Here is a 13,700-nt window from a genome sequence, read left to right on the forward strand (position 1 = left end):
AACCAGAGAGCAGTGTGTACAGAGGTGGTCAATAGGCCCTCTGATCCAGGGGACTGACTACTTGCATTAAAAACTGATTATAAAAGTGATAATTATATAGTAGGATAGAGACAGGAGTTGAACATGATTATAAAGGTGAATAATTATTAAGTATAAATCAATAAAAGTATTAGTGAATTAGTTGAATATTTTTAATTATTAAAATTTGCATAAACTAATTTGAAAGGGAGAGGGTAAAAAATAATATGATACATGTATCTGTAACAGCACAGCTTTCTCTTTCAGTCAGAAAAACATCTTCACACTTTCACAATGAAAAAACTGATGCATGTGTGATCTCTGTAGCACTTGCTGGAGCAAGCGGAGTTGAAAATCATCCGGTCCACATGGCTTGGCTTATTAATAGTTTTTTGCATATAGACATCAGTGACAGTAGTTTTCACTGTCGGTTTATGTGCATCATATTAGTTGTTCTGTTAGTGCAACCGTCTCTTTGAAGTATTTGCACATAGTTAGGGTTTGTCTGGTGCACTTCACCCCTGTCATTTTACTGGCACCCCACCTCTTGCTCGCCACTGATGTGCAGGTAAAGCGTGTTTGCACCTGTAAAACACAGCGCCCCCTCTGATCAAAATGTATCGCTATTCGTTCAACATTTCTACTGATTTGAAGTCACATATTTGAATCGATTTTTAACCGGCTTATGGTGAATTGTTACATTCCTATTCATTTTGCTTTTAACAGAATAAATATACAAGAAAAATTACAGTGGCAACAATAAATCTCAGGGTTCAATGCTAAGGTTTTTATTTACTAGCTTGATTAGACCAGTGGTTCAGATTTTTACTTGCCCTGCCAAAACTTTCATTGGCCCCACAAAAAAAAAAAAAAAAAAGTAATTTAGTAAAAGTAATTTGCCATTTCTTAGCCACATATATTAAATAATGCGTCAATAAATAATGTTTGTGAATCTATAATTGAAATATTTTAAAAATGTTTAAATATTTAGCAGTAAAATATACCAGTATGCAAAATGTGCAGGTATTTTATTGCAAAACAAAAGATGGCTGACTTAAAAGTGACAGCAAAACTATGCAAAACATAGTTTAATGTTGATGTTGCCGTCAATTACAATTTAATGACAAGGCAGCACTGCCCCTATCGGGCCAGTAACAATTCTGTCTACTGTCCCAAGCATCTCTCACGCTGGCCCCAGGCCATCGGGTAGTCCTTATTGTTGAGCCCTGAATCTGTTGTAGCAATATGTGCACAAGTTCTGTATTTCATCAGGCTATGTAGTATTATATATACATATAATATAGATAATTATATTGTATTATAATAGATTATCAGGGCTTTTTGCTTGGTAGCACCGGTGCTCCCAACTTAAAAAATGTAGGCGCATCAGCCAAAATTTAGTCACACCCACCAATTATAAGCACCGTTACTACAATTTTTATACAAACAGATTTATAGCATTTGAAATCAACACTAATCAAACTATCAAGCAAAAAAAATATATATGCATGCGTGAGGAAAATATGTCTTAACGAAATCCAGTTATCAAAAAAAAAAGTACATTTTTATAACATAACTGAGTGATCAAAAGATACACGGACCGCTCACTAGCCCTGCATGCACTGCCTGACATAAAGGAATCTGTTAACGATATTACTGTGCTGTTCTCACGGGTGCTGTCTGATATTGCACTGATGCTTTTGACATTTTCTGTACCTTAATATATGCATACGTCATGTTAATAGCAATACCGGTCTTTTCATGTGTAGTGATATTAGTTTAGTCAGTGTAAGCCCGTTTGCGATGGTGTACGTGGTGTTAAATTTGACATATAGCTGCCACTTGCACGGCGGACAGCATTTGGCGAGTAAATGAAGGATTAAACAGAAGGTCTCGTGCTAGATGAGGCAAACAGTTACCTGAAAATTACATCCCACAGATTCTTCATAGCGGACTTAAAGCCAAGGGAAGTCTTTTATCCACTCTTTGAAAAGTTCAGAAGGTGGATTAACATTCAGCACATGATCACTACTAAGATGCATCATAATTTGTAACTAGATGCCATGGTTTCTAAAACAAAATCTGTCAGTGTTATTTTCATTCTCATCTTCAGCGCTCTTCATTTTTGCGGTAGTAGCTCTCCCTGGCATCCCAAGCCAGAAGGCATTGACTGAGTGATTATAGATATAGTCATTTAAATAAATAATCAATTAAGAAATTATTCCTTAACATTATTACAATGTGTCTACTTCAGTGGCACTTTGTCTCGTGACAGGGTGTGCAAATGATGCGCAAAACACATCTTAACCCCAAATTATTTTATTACTAACAAAAAGCTAGCATATAGAAGTCCACACCTGTAAAAACATATAAAATAGGTTAGTGACTTTTTAATTGCACAATTATGTGATTCAAACTTCAGATTTTTTTTTCTCAGAAATGCGAGATGTACAGTTTAAAGTCAAAATTATTAGCCCTCCTGTTTTTCTTTTTCAAATATTTCCTAAATGACGTTTACCAGAGCAAGGATTTTTTCACAATAATTCCTACAACATTTTTTCTTCTGGAGAAAGCCTTATTTGCTTTATTTTGACTAGAATAAAAACCAAAGTTTTCAATTTAAAAAAAAAACTTAAGGTCAATATTATTATAGCCCTCATAAGAAATATTTATTTTTTATACTGTCTACAGAACAAACCATTGTAATACAATGATATACCTAATTATCCTAGTTAAGCCTTTAAATTGCACAATTACGCTAGTATTTTGAAAAATTTGTAGTAAAATATTATGCACAGTCATCATGGTAATGATAATAAAAAATAAAAATAATTAAAAAACTATTCTGACTTAGCTTGCAACTTCGAGATTAATCAACTGAGATATCTCAAAATCCTGAAATTAACAGTCAGAACAACAAATATTTTTTATTTGTTATTCAGTGGCAAGAACGAGATTCCATACAAGTAGTATTGTATGAAGAATCAAAGACTGTTTATTTAATAGAAACATGTTAAAGATTTGTTGTAATGATAAATAAAAGCGTCAATAGTGCCGTCTGAAATGTACACACTGGCAACTGTTGCATGTGTGCATTCATCCATTAAGCAAATACTTTTTCTTCACTTTTTATTTACTTTACAAAAGTGGATATAATCTAGAAAAGAATGAGAAAATGCAAACACTGTGTCCATGATGTGTAAAAGGCTTAATGCATCTAGTTTCTAGAAGGGGTGAAATTATAGAAATTAAATTGAAATCAAATAAAAATGTGTCAATAAATATGCTTGTTGTTGAGTAGTTGTTTGATAAGAAAACTTTGCAAATTATGACAGAATGCAAATTAATTTGAAGTGTACATTATTTTACATTTGAAGTCAATCGAAAAAGTTTAAGCCTTAAGCCTACTGTAGTATGTGCATGAAAGTTTCACAACATTTAAAAATGCTGTTTGCATGCAATACTACATTCAAGAATGTGGAATTAGCCTTACAAGGGAGCGCTACCTGCAAGTTGGAGGACTTAGGAAACATCCCAGCTAATGATGTGCACACTAACGTTAAAACTGTGGGTCGGGTGGGTCAGGTTTTCTAAACCAGATTTTTTTAAAAGTTCAATCAAACATTTTATTAAAGCAAATATGCTTTCTACATTCTCTAAAATATTTTAAATGGTAAATACAGTTATAAATAATTTTTTTATCAGGCATAGGTTAGGAAGAATCACCTTAGTTACTTATGATTTATTTTTATTTTATTTTTTTCCATTTAAAAGTAAAAAAAATAAAATAAACAATGAGATTGTGTGATTTGGGTTGGACAGAATCAGAATATTAAACTAGTTGTAAAAGATCAGTAATCATTTAAAACCTACTAATTAGCCTTTGAAATTATTTACAATTGTTCATTTAAATTATGAGAGTAAAAGGGTATCAAAATAATCTTTTGTTGAAGCTCTAGTTACTAGCAGAGGCTGGGCGATTAATTGAAAAGTAATTGAAACTGACACTTAGAACCAGGGCTTGACATTAACTTTTTTGATCACCAGTAACTGCGGCTAGTAGTTTTCCAACATTACTAGCCACTCTGCATTTTCACTAGCCACAATTTTGTTGTTGGAAAACATTTTTATATGCATAAACATGACTTTGACACGCTAAAATTACTTGATTAAGATTTTTGTTCTACTTGTAGTGTACTACTGCAATTAGTCTTTATTTCACATGACTTTTTAGACCTCAAAATTAAGGATTTACCAAATGTAACTGAGCACACCAAACATAAATTATTTCTTAGTTAACAAAAATTCTTTAAAAAATAAAACTAAGAAAAACAACTGACTTTTAAAAATATTTATTGTCATGTATCAAAAATATGCACAGCAATCTGTCCTTGTAAAATGTCTCACAGATCACCAGTTACCTACACTTATGCCTAGTTCAGACTGCGTGATCGCATACCCATGCACCTCTAAAAAAATGCAAGTATATGTTGCGATGACATGTGGCACAAGCTCTGTGATTGGTCGGTTTGATAGCGGCAATGAGCGTAGGTGGTGGGGAGAGCCACAGGAGACCAGCGAGCCTGTTGGAGAGAGTGTGTCAAGTCACGTGGAGGAGCGAGCTCCAGTTGGATACTTTTGATTTGTGTTTACCTTATGATTAAAGTTGTTGCATGTCCGCTGGTTTCCGCCTCTAAATGAGCTAGTTTTAGCTTCCTGTTCATTAAAAAAACGTGAAAAAACTCGACACAATGGAACATAAAAACCCGCAACACACAACACGTAAAAGTATAAATTTATGACTGCGAGCAAGGCAGACACTGTGGGTAATTGTAATCACACGAAACAGAGGTAGTAATCAGCCTTTAAAGGCTTTGCAGCCACATCTGATCTCTGGTCAAGTAGGACGATGGCCCCATTCTTGAGCCTTACTTTGCACTACATTCATAATGATTGGAAACTGCATCAGAGATGCCTTGTGACAGCATATTTTCCATTACATTAAAATATTTGTCTACAAAAGATGCAAAAAAAAATGCACTGACTAAAATATTATTTACAGGATATACAAAAGTTAATTTATTTAGAAGAGATGAGGCTTATTTTCTATATTTAATACGAAAATAATGAAAATAATGTATTATCTTTCTAAAAGTGCAAGTTCTACATTTTCACTTTTTATATAATAAAAAAGTGACTGTTCGTTTCAGGCAATGTGTTTTAATTTCACCTGTTCAACATTAATGTTCAATAAATAATCATAGATAGTAAATAGTGCGTGTGTCTATCAATTACTCTAAAACCAAGTAATGTATCCTTCATTCAAAAATCCCTTACTTGTAATATGAGCATATTTACTGTACCAAACCTGTCAGTGAACTACGAAAAAAATAAAAAATAATAAAAAATTGTTAACTAATCATAAGAGTTATTTTGAGAATTTAATTTTAGGCCAAATCGCCCAGCCCTAGTTACTAGCCCTCTTCATCTCTCAATAAATACTTTGACAAAATGTCAATTTTTATAAACGTTCTTGAGCTATATCTACAAGATGAGCTTCTTCAATCATACTACCAGAAAGTCTTTGGACCATTTTCCCCTTGTATCTGCTGTATGTATTTTCCATAAGACTCCTAACTCCTATCTATTTACATTTTAGGGTAATCAGAATACATTCCTATGATCTCAAACGTACAAGTACCCAACGAGCCTTCTCTTTGGAGACTGACCTACGCTGAACAAATTCACACTCATTTCAAATGCAAATACAACAAGGCCAAAAACAACCCCAGAAAATGAGGGTCACACTGGGCGTATATCATTAGCCTTTATAATTATGCCCAGTTATTTCCCTCCATTCTGTGACCACAAAGCTTTTTAAGCTCCACGCCATCCAGCATCATAGCAGGGGGGCGTCTCTCACCAGCTTGACCCTGCGAACACTCTTCCCTCTGGGCAGAACAGCTCCAGCAGCTCTCTTTGATGCTTAATTACACTGCTCTGTCATCTACTGACCAGGCTCTGTGACAGTAGGGAGGCAAAGAGACTACCAACATAAACAAGTCCAGCTCTACAACCAAACAGACAGCTTTAATGACTTCACTTGAGCTTGCCTTGAAACACAACATGGTCATATTTGCAGCAGGATGGTCCCTCGTTTCCTTATTTTAAAAGGGCAAAGTAACACTGCAATTTAACACGACAGTAGAAGCGTAATAAGCGATACGGCAGTGTCACGTGTTGTTTTGTGAATCTTTAAGGAAGTGTTAACGTCGAATTGAGTAGTATACGCGAATAAGGAAACAGCCTATGCCTGTAAAACTGACTGCTGCTGGCGAAATGTGCCAGAAAAACAATGTTCTTGCACACGCAAATCGAGCAGAACACCACAAATGCTTTTTTGAGCAAGTGAAAAGCACAGCAGTTCAGCAGCAGGGGAAAACCCATTGTAAATGACAGAGCCGAGTTGTTCAGAAATACAATTATTCTGACAGACGAGATGCAGTGAAGCCCGACCGAGAAGCTCTCGCAGGTGTGATTTTAAAGGAACTGAACAGGAAGAGCTGTTTTGATGCTCTTCAAAAGAGGGCCTCGTATTTTAACGTCCATTTGCTCAACAACATCAAGCAAATTTTATCAAACTATTTTATGGACTGAAGGATACGGCAGTTTGGGGATTATCCTTTATAAAATAAATATAAATGCTTATATGACAAATAAAATAAGCAATAGGAGCATAACTATCCATTAATGACCAAAGTATAGTGTATATTTATGTGCACAGCCCTTTCAACCAGTATTTCTTAACTTGTGAGTTGCAGAAGCATTTTAGTGGGTTGCGGAGACTTTTCATTTAAAAAATGCCAAGTTTGAAAGCTGTTGATGCCAGACCTGTGCAATTCAATTCAATTTCGAAATTCAATTTCAATTTTGGTCTTTAACATTTATGAAAAAACATTAATCAAGAATAAACTATTATTACGTCATATCCAGCAGCCATATTATTGCGTCAGATCTCTCCGCTACTCCAGCAAACTGCATTCATTTCACTGCAAATGACACGTAAGACCCTTTCACACATACAGTTCTTTTTGGAAAATTACCGGCAATTTTCCGGAGAGGTCTGTATGTGTGAACTGGCCCTTTTTGAAAATACCGGTAAATTCGTTCCGGTTATTTTCCCGAATGAGAAGTTGTAACATTACCGGTAATTTGCTGGTGTGCTGAAAATGTTTCTCAATATGTTTTCATCAAAGTTGTTCATAATACTGATCCATCCACAGAGTTCGTAATGTAGTCAAATGTTTACAAATACAAGCGCAGCCGTTTAGAGGTCATTTCTGGTCATTTCTGGTCAGAATTTATCAGTATTTTGGAATGGATGTGTGAACGGTCTTTTCCGGGAAAATTCCATAACGTCCTCGTCTATGTGAACAGCGCTTTCTTGAATTTACCGGTAAAGTCGTTCTGGAAATTTTCCGGATATTTACAAAAGATAGCAAAAGCCAAAGAAATGCGGTACAGGTGAATTGGGTACACTAAATTGTCCGTAGCGTATGAGTGTGTGTGTTTTCCAGAGATGGGTTGCGGCTGGAAGAGCATCCGCTGCGTAAAAACCTGCTGGATAAGTTGGTGGTTCATTCTGCTGTGGCGACGCCGGATTAATAAAGGGACTAAGCCAAAAAGAAAATAGATGAATTGAATTGTGTAATTTAATGATTTTTGAAAAGTATAGGTGTAACAGCAACCTGGTTTTTACATATACACACACAATGTGTGGTCATGTGGCCCACTGATAATCATTTTAAATAATCATGATTACAATCATGACCAAAATAATAGTGCTGTGTTTCCCATATCATTATATAAAGGGGGCGCCCCACCCTCCCAAGGGCTGTACCTGCCCCCCTTAATTAAGTCACATTAATTGGATTATCTATGTAGCGGCAGATCACAACGTTTTTTTATTAAACAAGCTAAATAGCCGTATGTAATATCTTATTTACACAACAGCATGTAATTTCTGTTCTGCGCTCGCATCACTGCAGCTAAAATATTTACAAATGCAGACATCCCAAGTTTCTCGAAAGTTCCGGGAGTCTCCCGCAAATGCATAGAGACCCCAGACGCTTGCAAACGAATACTAATCTCCCGGAAATCGCGCATGTCATATGCTGTGTTGCGAGCGGAGGTATCTCCTCCATCTAGTGCATGGATGTCAAACTCAATTCCTGGAGGGCCGCAGCCCTGCAGAGTTCAGTTCCAACCCTAATTAAACGCACCTGATCAAACTAATTGAGTCCTTCAGGCTTGTTGAAACCTACAGGCAAGTGTGTTGGAGCAGGGTTGGAACTAATCTGTGCAGGGCTGCGGGAATAGAGTTTGACATCCCTGATCTAGTGTCTAGTTATGACTTCTCTCGAAAGCTCTGCGTGTCTTCCGCAAATTCATATTGTGATCCCCCCCAAAATAAACTAAAATACTCAGAAATCATGGCGACAAGAGTGAATAAGCAAGTGAACAGATCGCGAGAGGCACAGTGATGGTCTAAATATTACATTTCACAGGTTAAATGAATAGAGCAGTAAAGATAAAGCGAGTGCAAATCCCCTCTATCTCATTGAGAGATCTGCTGTCAATAGTTGGAGAGAGGCAAAATATTTGACTGGTCCTACACATATTTAGGCCTTTTTACATATAACAACTGAAAGTTCTGTGTTGATAATATTAAAATTCACTTTATTAGATAAAACTTTTATTACATAAATATTTACTAATATAACTACTTGTAATACTCATTGCTATAAGTAGTAGTTTATGGACCTATTTCCTTTTAACAAACAAGTATTAGATTTATAGATGTGCATTTTAACTAAATTTCATCTTTCATCATTTGCAATATTTCCAAATTGCATAGTTTGTCATTTTTCTGTGGTGGTTCATTCTACTTTGGTGACCCCTGATAAATAAGACACTAAGCTCAGTAAAATAAATGGATGAAATATTTTCTGTAGAGCTGCATCTGGTCATGACATGTTCACATCTAAATTTTTATACGAGACATGTTTAATAAATGTCTCAATAAATGGGCCAGACATTTCTGACTTTCCATACCAAGAGGCACAGGAAGTGTTCTTCCAGAAGCCCAAAAAGATACATTATAGTGACAAAAGCTGCACAGTTTGTGAATAAAAAAAGATATAAAATAAAAGTTAATTTATAAATTACAAACGGTTGTACAGTTCAAATAGTTGCTCAGTTATTTACTGCTGTCATTAAAAGACCATGACTCCTTGTGTCAGTGTGAGGCTGAACAGCCATGCTGCATTGGGCCGTGTCACACCACAGCCCCAACCCCCCAAAAACTTAGGGGAAACACTGTAGTGGTTATGATTTTTCCCATAATCAAGCATCCCTAGTTGGCGCTTCTGTCTGACACTGTTCATGTGCATGAGAAAAACACATTCTCCTAAAAGCCGTTGACAGGAAATGGAATTCGCAAGGTAAAAACAGGAGTGGTTTCACTGGAGACATCCAATATCTTGGCACTTTCATCTGATATACCTACCTGTCAGCTAGTATGTAATGCAGCTCAGTGTCCAACTGAATGCAAAAATAGTATATCACTTCACTTTAAAAACGAATAAAGAGCAAAATTTTTGAAGAAATGTGGTGGCTCATAACATGTAACTAATCTAACTGTATCAACAAAGTAGTTTTAGACAGCTACTTAATGTTTATTCTTCCATATTAATAATATTTTTTTCAATTCATGTAGTTATGTTAAAGGCACATTACGTTTTCCTAGGCTGCTTTTTTCAAGCCGTACCTGCAAATACTGAGGCAGTCTTCAAGCCTGAAAAGAAATACTATGTGCTTTACACTATGGCAACCCAGGATGCTGGAATATAATTGGGTAAATTTTCAGTGGGAGGGGTTACACAGACTAAACACCACACTCATCAAGGATAATTAACTGTAGCACTGTTTTTTAAATTAACAAGTATACTTCGTATGTGGGTCATCATATTCTTCTTAAATGTCTGGGTAAAAAAACTAAAAACAACCTTTTTCCGCTTTGAATACGATGGCTGTGTCTGAAATCACATACTTCCAGACTATATAGTACATGAAAAACATATTATATTCATTCATTCATTTTATTTTTGGTTCAGTCCCTTTATTAATCCGGGGTCACCACAGCGAAATTAACCGCCAACTTATCCAGCACGTTTTACGTAGCGGATGCCCTTCCAGCCGCAACCCATCCCTGGGAAACATCTACACATCATCATTCACACTCATACACTACGGACAATTTAGTGTACCCAATTCACCTGTACCAATTTGACAATTGAATTTGACAGAGACACTGACTACATTTACATCAGTAATCAAATTATTTGCCTTAATCTAATTAAGACAATAATATTATTATGGTGTACACGAGTTGCTTTTTGAATGTTCCTTTCATGATCAAGTTTTACATGTTATAGCACATTATTCGATTACCATCATTGCGTCACCATGCTATCCACATTTTCTCCAGAGTTTCATGTCATTTTGAGTTTTTTTAGTTTTCATTTTTCCACTTTAACTGCAGTTTGGTTCTTTCACTTTCATTCAGGAACATTTCATGCATGCACCCGTGACAAACAAGATATTGGATGCAACTATGAATTGTTGGATGTGTGTTGTTTTAATGGAATTTCATACCGCTCGCTGAATGGAAAAAAAAAACTTTGCATTTCACAGTGCATGTGTCTGTGGTCCTTAACTGACTCTAGGTGCAAAGAATAGTGTCAAACAGCCGTGTGTGTGTGTGTGTGGACTATCCAGTCGCAAAACGCAGCAAAAAGTCCTACATGATGGTAATAGTTTAATTAAGCTGTTTACATGTCTGTTCTGCACTTCAATAATGAAGTATCGACATACTCCACATGTCTTAATTCGATTTCTCTTTAGTTCAATTATAATCTTAATCGGATTAAATTAATCAAAAATCACTCCTAACCAGAGTATTGTCTTAATCGTATAAAAATCTGATTATTGGTGTCCATGTTAACAAACTCATTATTGAGTATGTTTACAGTACTGTAAAATACTTCCTTACACAAAAAAAATGTAAAAACTGCTCGCTTTTCTAGTGAAAACTTCATTTTTTCATGGCAAGGTTGACATTTGCATGGAATTGCTCATTTAATATTGTTTATGTACACAAGTGGAGTCACATTTGTGCATTTTCTCCAGTCAAGCCCATTCCAAAGATTTGACTGCGTACAGGACTACGTACAATGTGAACCATTATTATGACACTTTTACTTTTTGTCATCATAAAGCCATTCTCTATTCACTATGAAAATGTTAGAAGCAAGAACAGCCAATAGAAATCTGGTTTGAAACAGCATGATAGTTACAATTCTCCTTATTTGGGGAAGCGTGTCTTTAAAGTCTGCACTTTAGCAGGAGGAAGTGACCTTTGGATTTCAACCTTTATAAATGCAACTCATTAATATTAATAAAGGCAAAAACACAGAGAGACCTTTCTGCTATGATTTGAATAACCGTCTTTTTAACATGGGATTTTTTTTTCTTTTTAAATACCATGACAGGTTGGGTCACAAATGACTCTGGTGGTGTTTATTAGTAAATAAGTTTACTATTTCCTTTTAAAAAGGGTATTATTATGGGTCAACTATGTACAGGCCAGACCTACATTCAGATGTTGTTATTAAACATTCAAGAAACCATGACAACATAATCCAAAATGATGCTGATGGGGAACAGAACGGATGGTCCAAAAAAAGACAATGCATCTCAAAATGGCATTAGTCCATTTCGCCTTCTCGCACCCAGTGCATTCTGGGAACAAACCCTTTGCATCTTGAGCATATGCTTTATTTAAGATGATTAACAAAACATGAAGGACACGTTTTTGTCTCATGCAGCAGCTTCAAGTGGCTCTTATTTAGACAGCTGTAAAACAGACCCATCGCATTCAGATTCGCAAACACAATGCGTCCATTATGAGACGTCCAAGTAGATACTAAAAATATGGTTAATATCACGCAGTTACATTAGCGAAAACAAAAACACATTACCTATAGGTGTTCTGCAGATGATGGTGTCCAAATGCCTTGAAGTTGTAGATGTTTTAAGATCGTCCACTTAGTCCATGTGTGGGTCAAACCCACCAGAATGCATCAACACGAGATACAGACGTGATCATTCACACATTCGGCGTCAAATAGATCTTCCAACGAGCTTTCCTTTAACATCAACCCAGACAAAAGATGTTCGGTTCGTCCGTGCATACAAATATACCCGCAAAAAACCGTTAAAGACAGCGGCGGTTATATATACGCCTCACATACAAAACACACAGCGCGGGAAAGAAAACAAACGGTTCAGCCCCCCAAAAAAACGCAACTGTTGCAGCTTATTACTGACCAGGGAAGTCGATAAATGCTACGCCGCCTAAAGCGAGCAGTTTTTAAGCTTTACGGAAGCGCAGCACACCCTAGGGCTCCAGCTGTCTTTTACACACACACATTCACAGGCCCTTGAAAAGGAAACGCACTTCTTCAGACAGCCCCGTTTGTTGTGCGCATGCGTCGTAATGCTACGAATTCTACTACTGCGAGGGCATATGGCTTCTCAATATTAAATATGTGAGGCTAAAGAAAATTTTCCGAAAACAAGAGTAAAGCAGGATTAATGACAAATGTTACTGTGAATATGTCAATATTAACGAGGTTTACAAAATAGACACTGAGCAATGTTAGCATTGACTGCTTAACATTCATAAGATAGTCCCTTACCGTGGTAGGATTCATAAGTTTGCAGCAGGAGCGACAGCAAGCGTTTTTAAAGAGAATTGCAACAATAAAGCCATTCAAATGTAATATATAAAGCAAGGGTGCCCAAACTTTTTCTTACGAAAGGCCAAAATCTAAACATGATTGAGGGTGGTGGACTGAAGCCAAACATATCAAACTGCTTTACATTAAAGTTGTCATGGTAACTCCCTAATTTAATAATATAAAAAAACTATAATCGTATGAATACTTGTATATGTATTTTAAATTTTGTAAGGTACTTCTTACAATAAAACCATAAACAATTTTATTTATAACATAAAAATCGTTCAACATTTAAAAAAAAAAATGTGTATAAGGATTTCATTGCCCTGGTAAAATCTGATTCATTCACATTCAAAGTTTTGCTTTTTTGTAGCTCTGCAATTAAACCAACAAACAAAAGATTATGTAAAATTAGAACTGACGACCTCTTGCCCCAACCTTCCCCATCATTTGTCCATGTCTTCTATGAATCAAAGATTATCATGGGCCAATTTTGGCCCGCGGGCCCTAGTTTGGGCATCTCTGATTTAAAGAAACTCTTAGACCAGAATTTTAATGTGAATTTGTAAATGCAAGAGGTAGGTGACTCTTTTTCTATCCAGTAGAAAAATTAGGAACATTTTTAGCTGAGAATGCAAGTCACAAGCTTCTGACATTTTGATATGGAGCCAGATGAGTCTCAAAAATAGTAAATTTGCAATATATTATTCATACATCCACAACACAAGAAACATTTACAAAATCCAATTGGTAACTTTAAAAACACAATTCGAAAGTTCAAAACACAATTTGTAATTACACAAATCCTGTTCGTAATTT

The 13,700-nt window shown here is 35.8% G+C and overlaps 1 protein-coding gene and 1 long non-coding RNA gene across 2 annotated transcripts in view; one reads left to right on the plus strand and one right to left on the minus strand.

The window, feature by feature from the left end:
- Window positions 1-12,612, minus strand: part of csk (C-terminal Src kinase) — a 75,749-nt gene extending 63,137 nt beyond the window's left edge. The window contains 1 exon segment of the mRNA NM_001077599.2: window positions 12,120-12,612. The gene's annotated coding sequence lies outside the window, so the exon portion shown is untranslated.
- Window positions 1,354-12,266, plus strand: LOC147830871 (uncharacterized). Its single transcript, XR_015526499.1, has 2 exons — window positions 1,354-7,551; window positions 10,386-12,266. It is a non-coding gene; the product is annotated as an uncharacterized LOC147830871 (long non-coding RNA).
- Window positions 12,613-13,700: the final 1,088 nt, after the last annotated feature.

The sequence above is a fragment of the Danio rerio genome, chromosome 25 (assembly GCF_052040795.2).
Source record: "Danio rerio strain M-AB ecotype USA chromosome 25, GRCz13ab, whole genome shotgun sequence".
NCBI classification, from domain to species: Eukaryota; Metazoa; Chordata; class Actinopteri; order Cypriniformes; family Danionidae; genus Danio; species Danio rerio.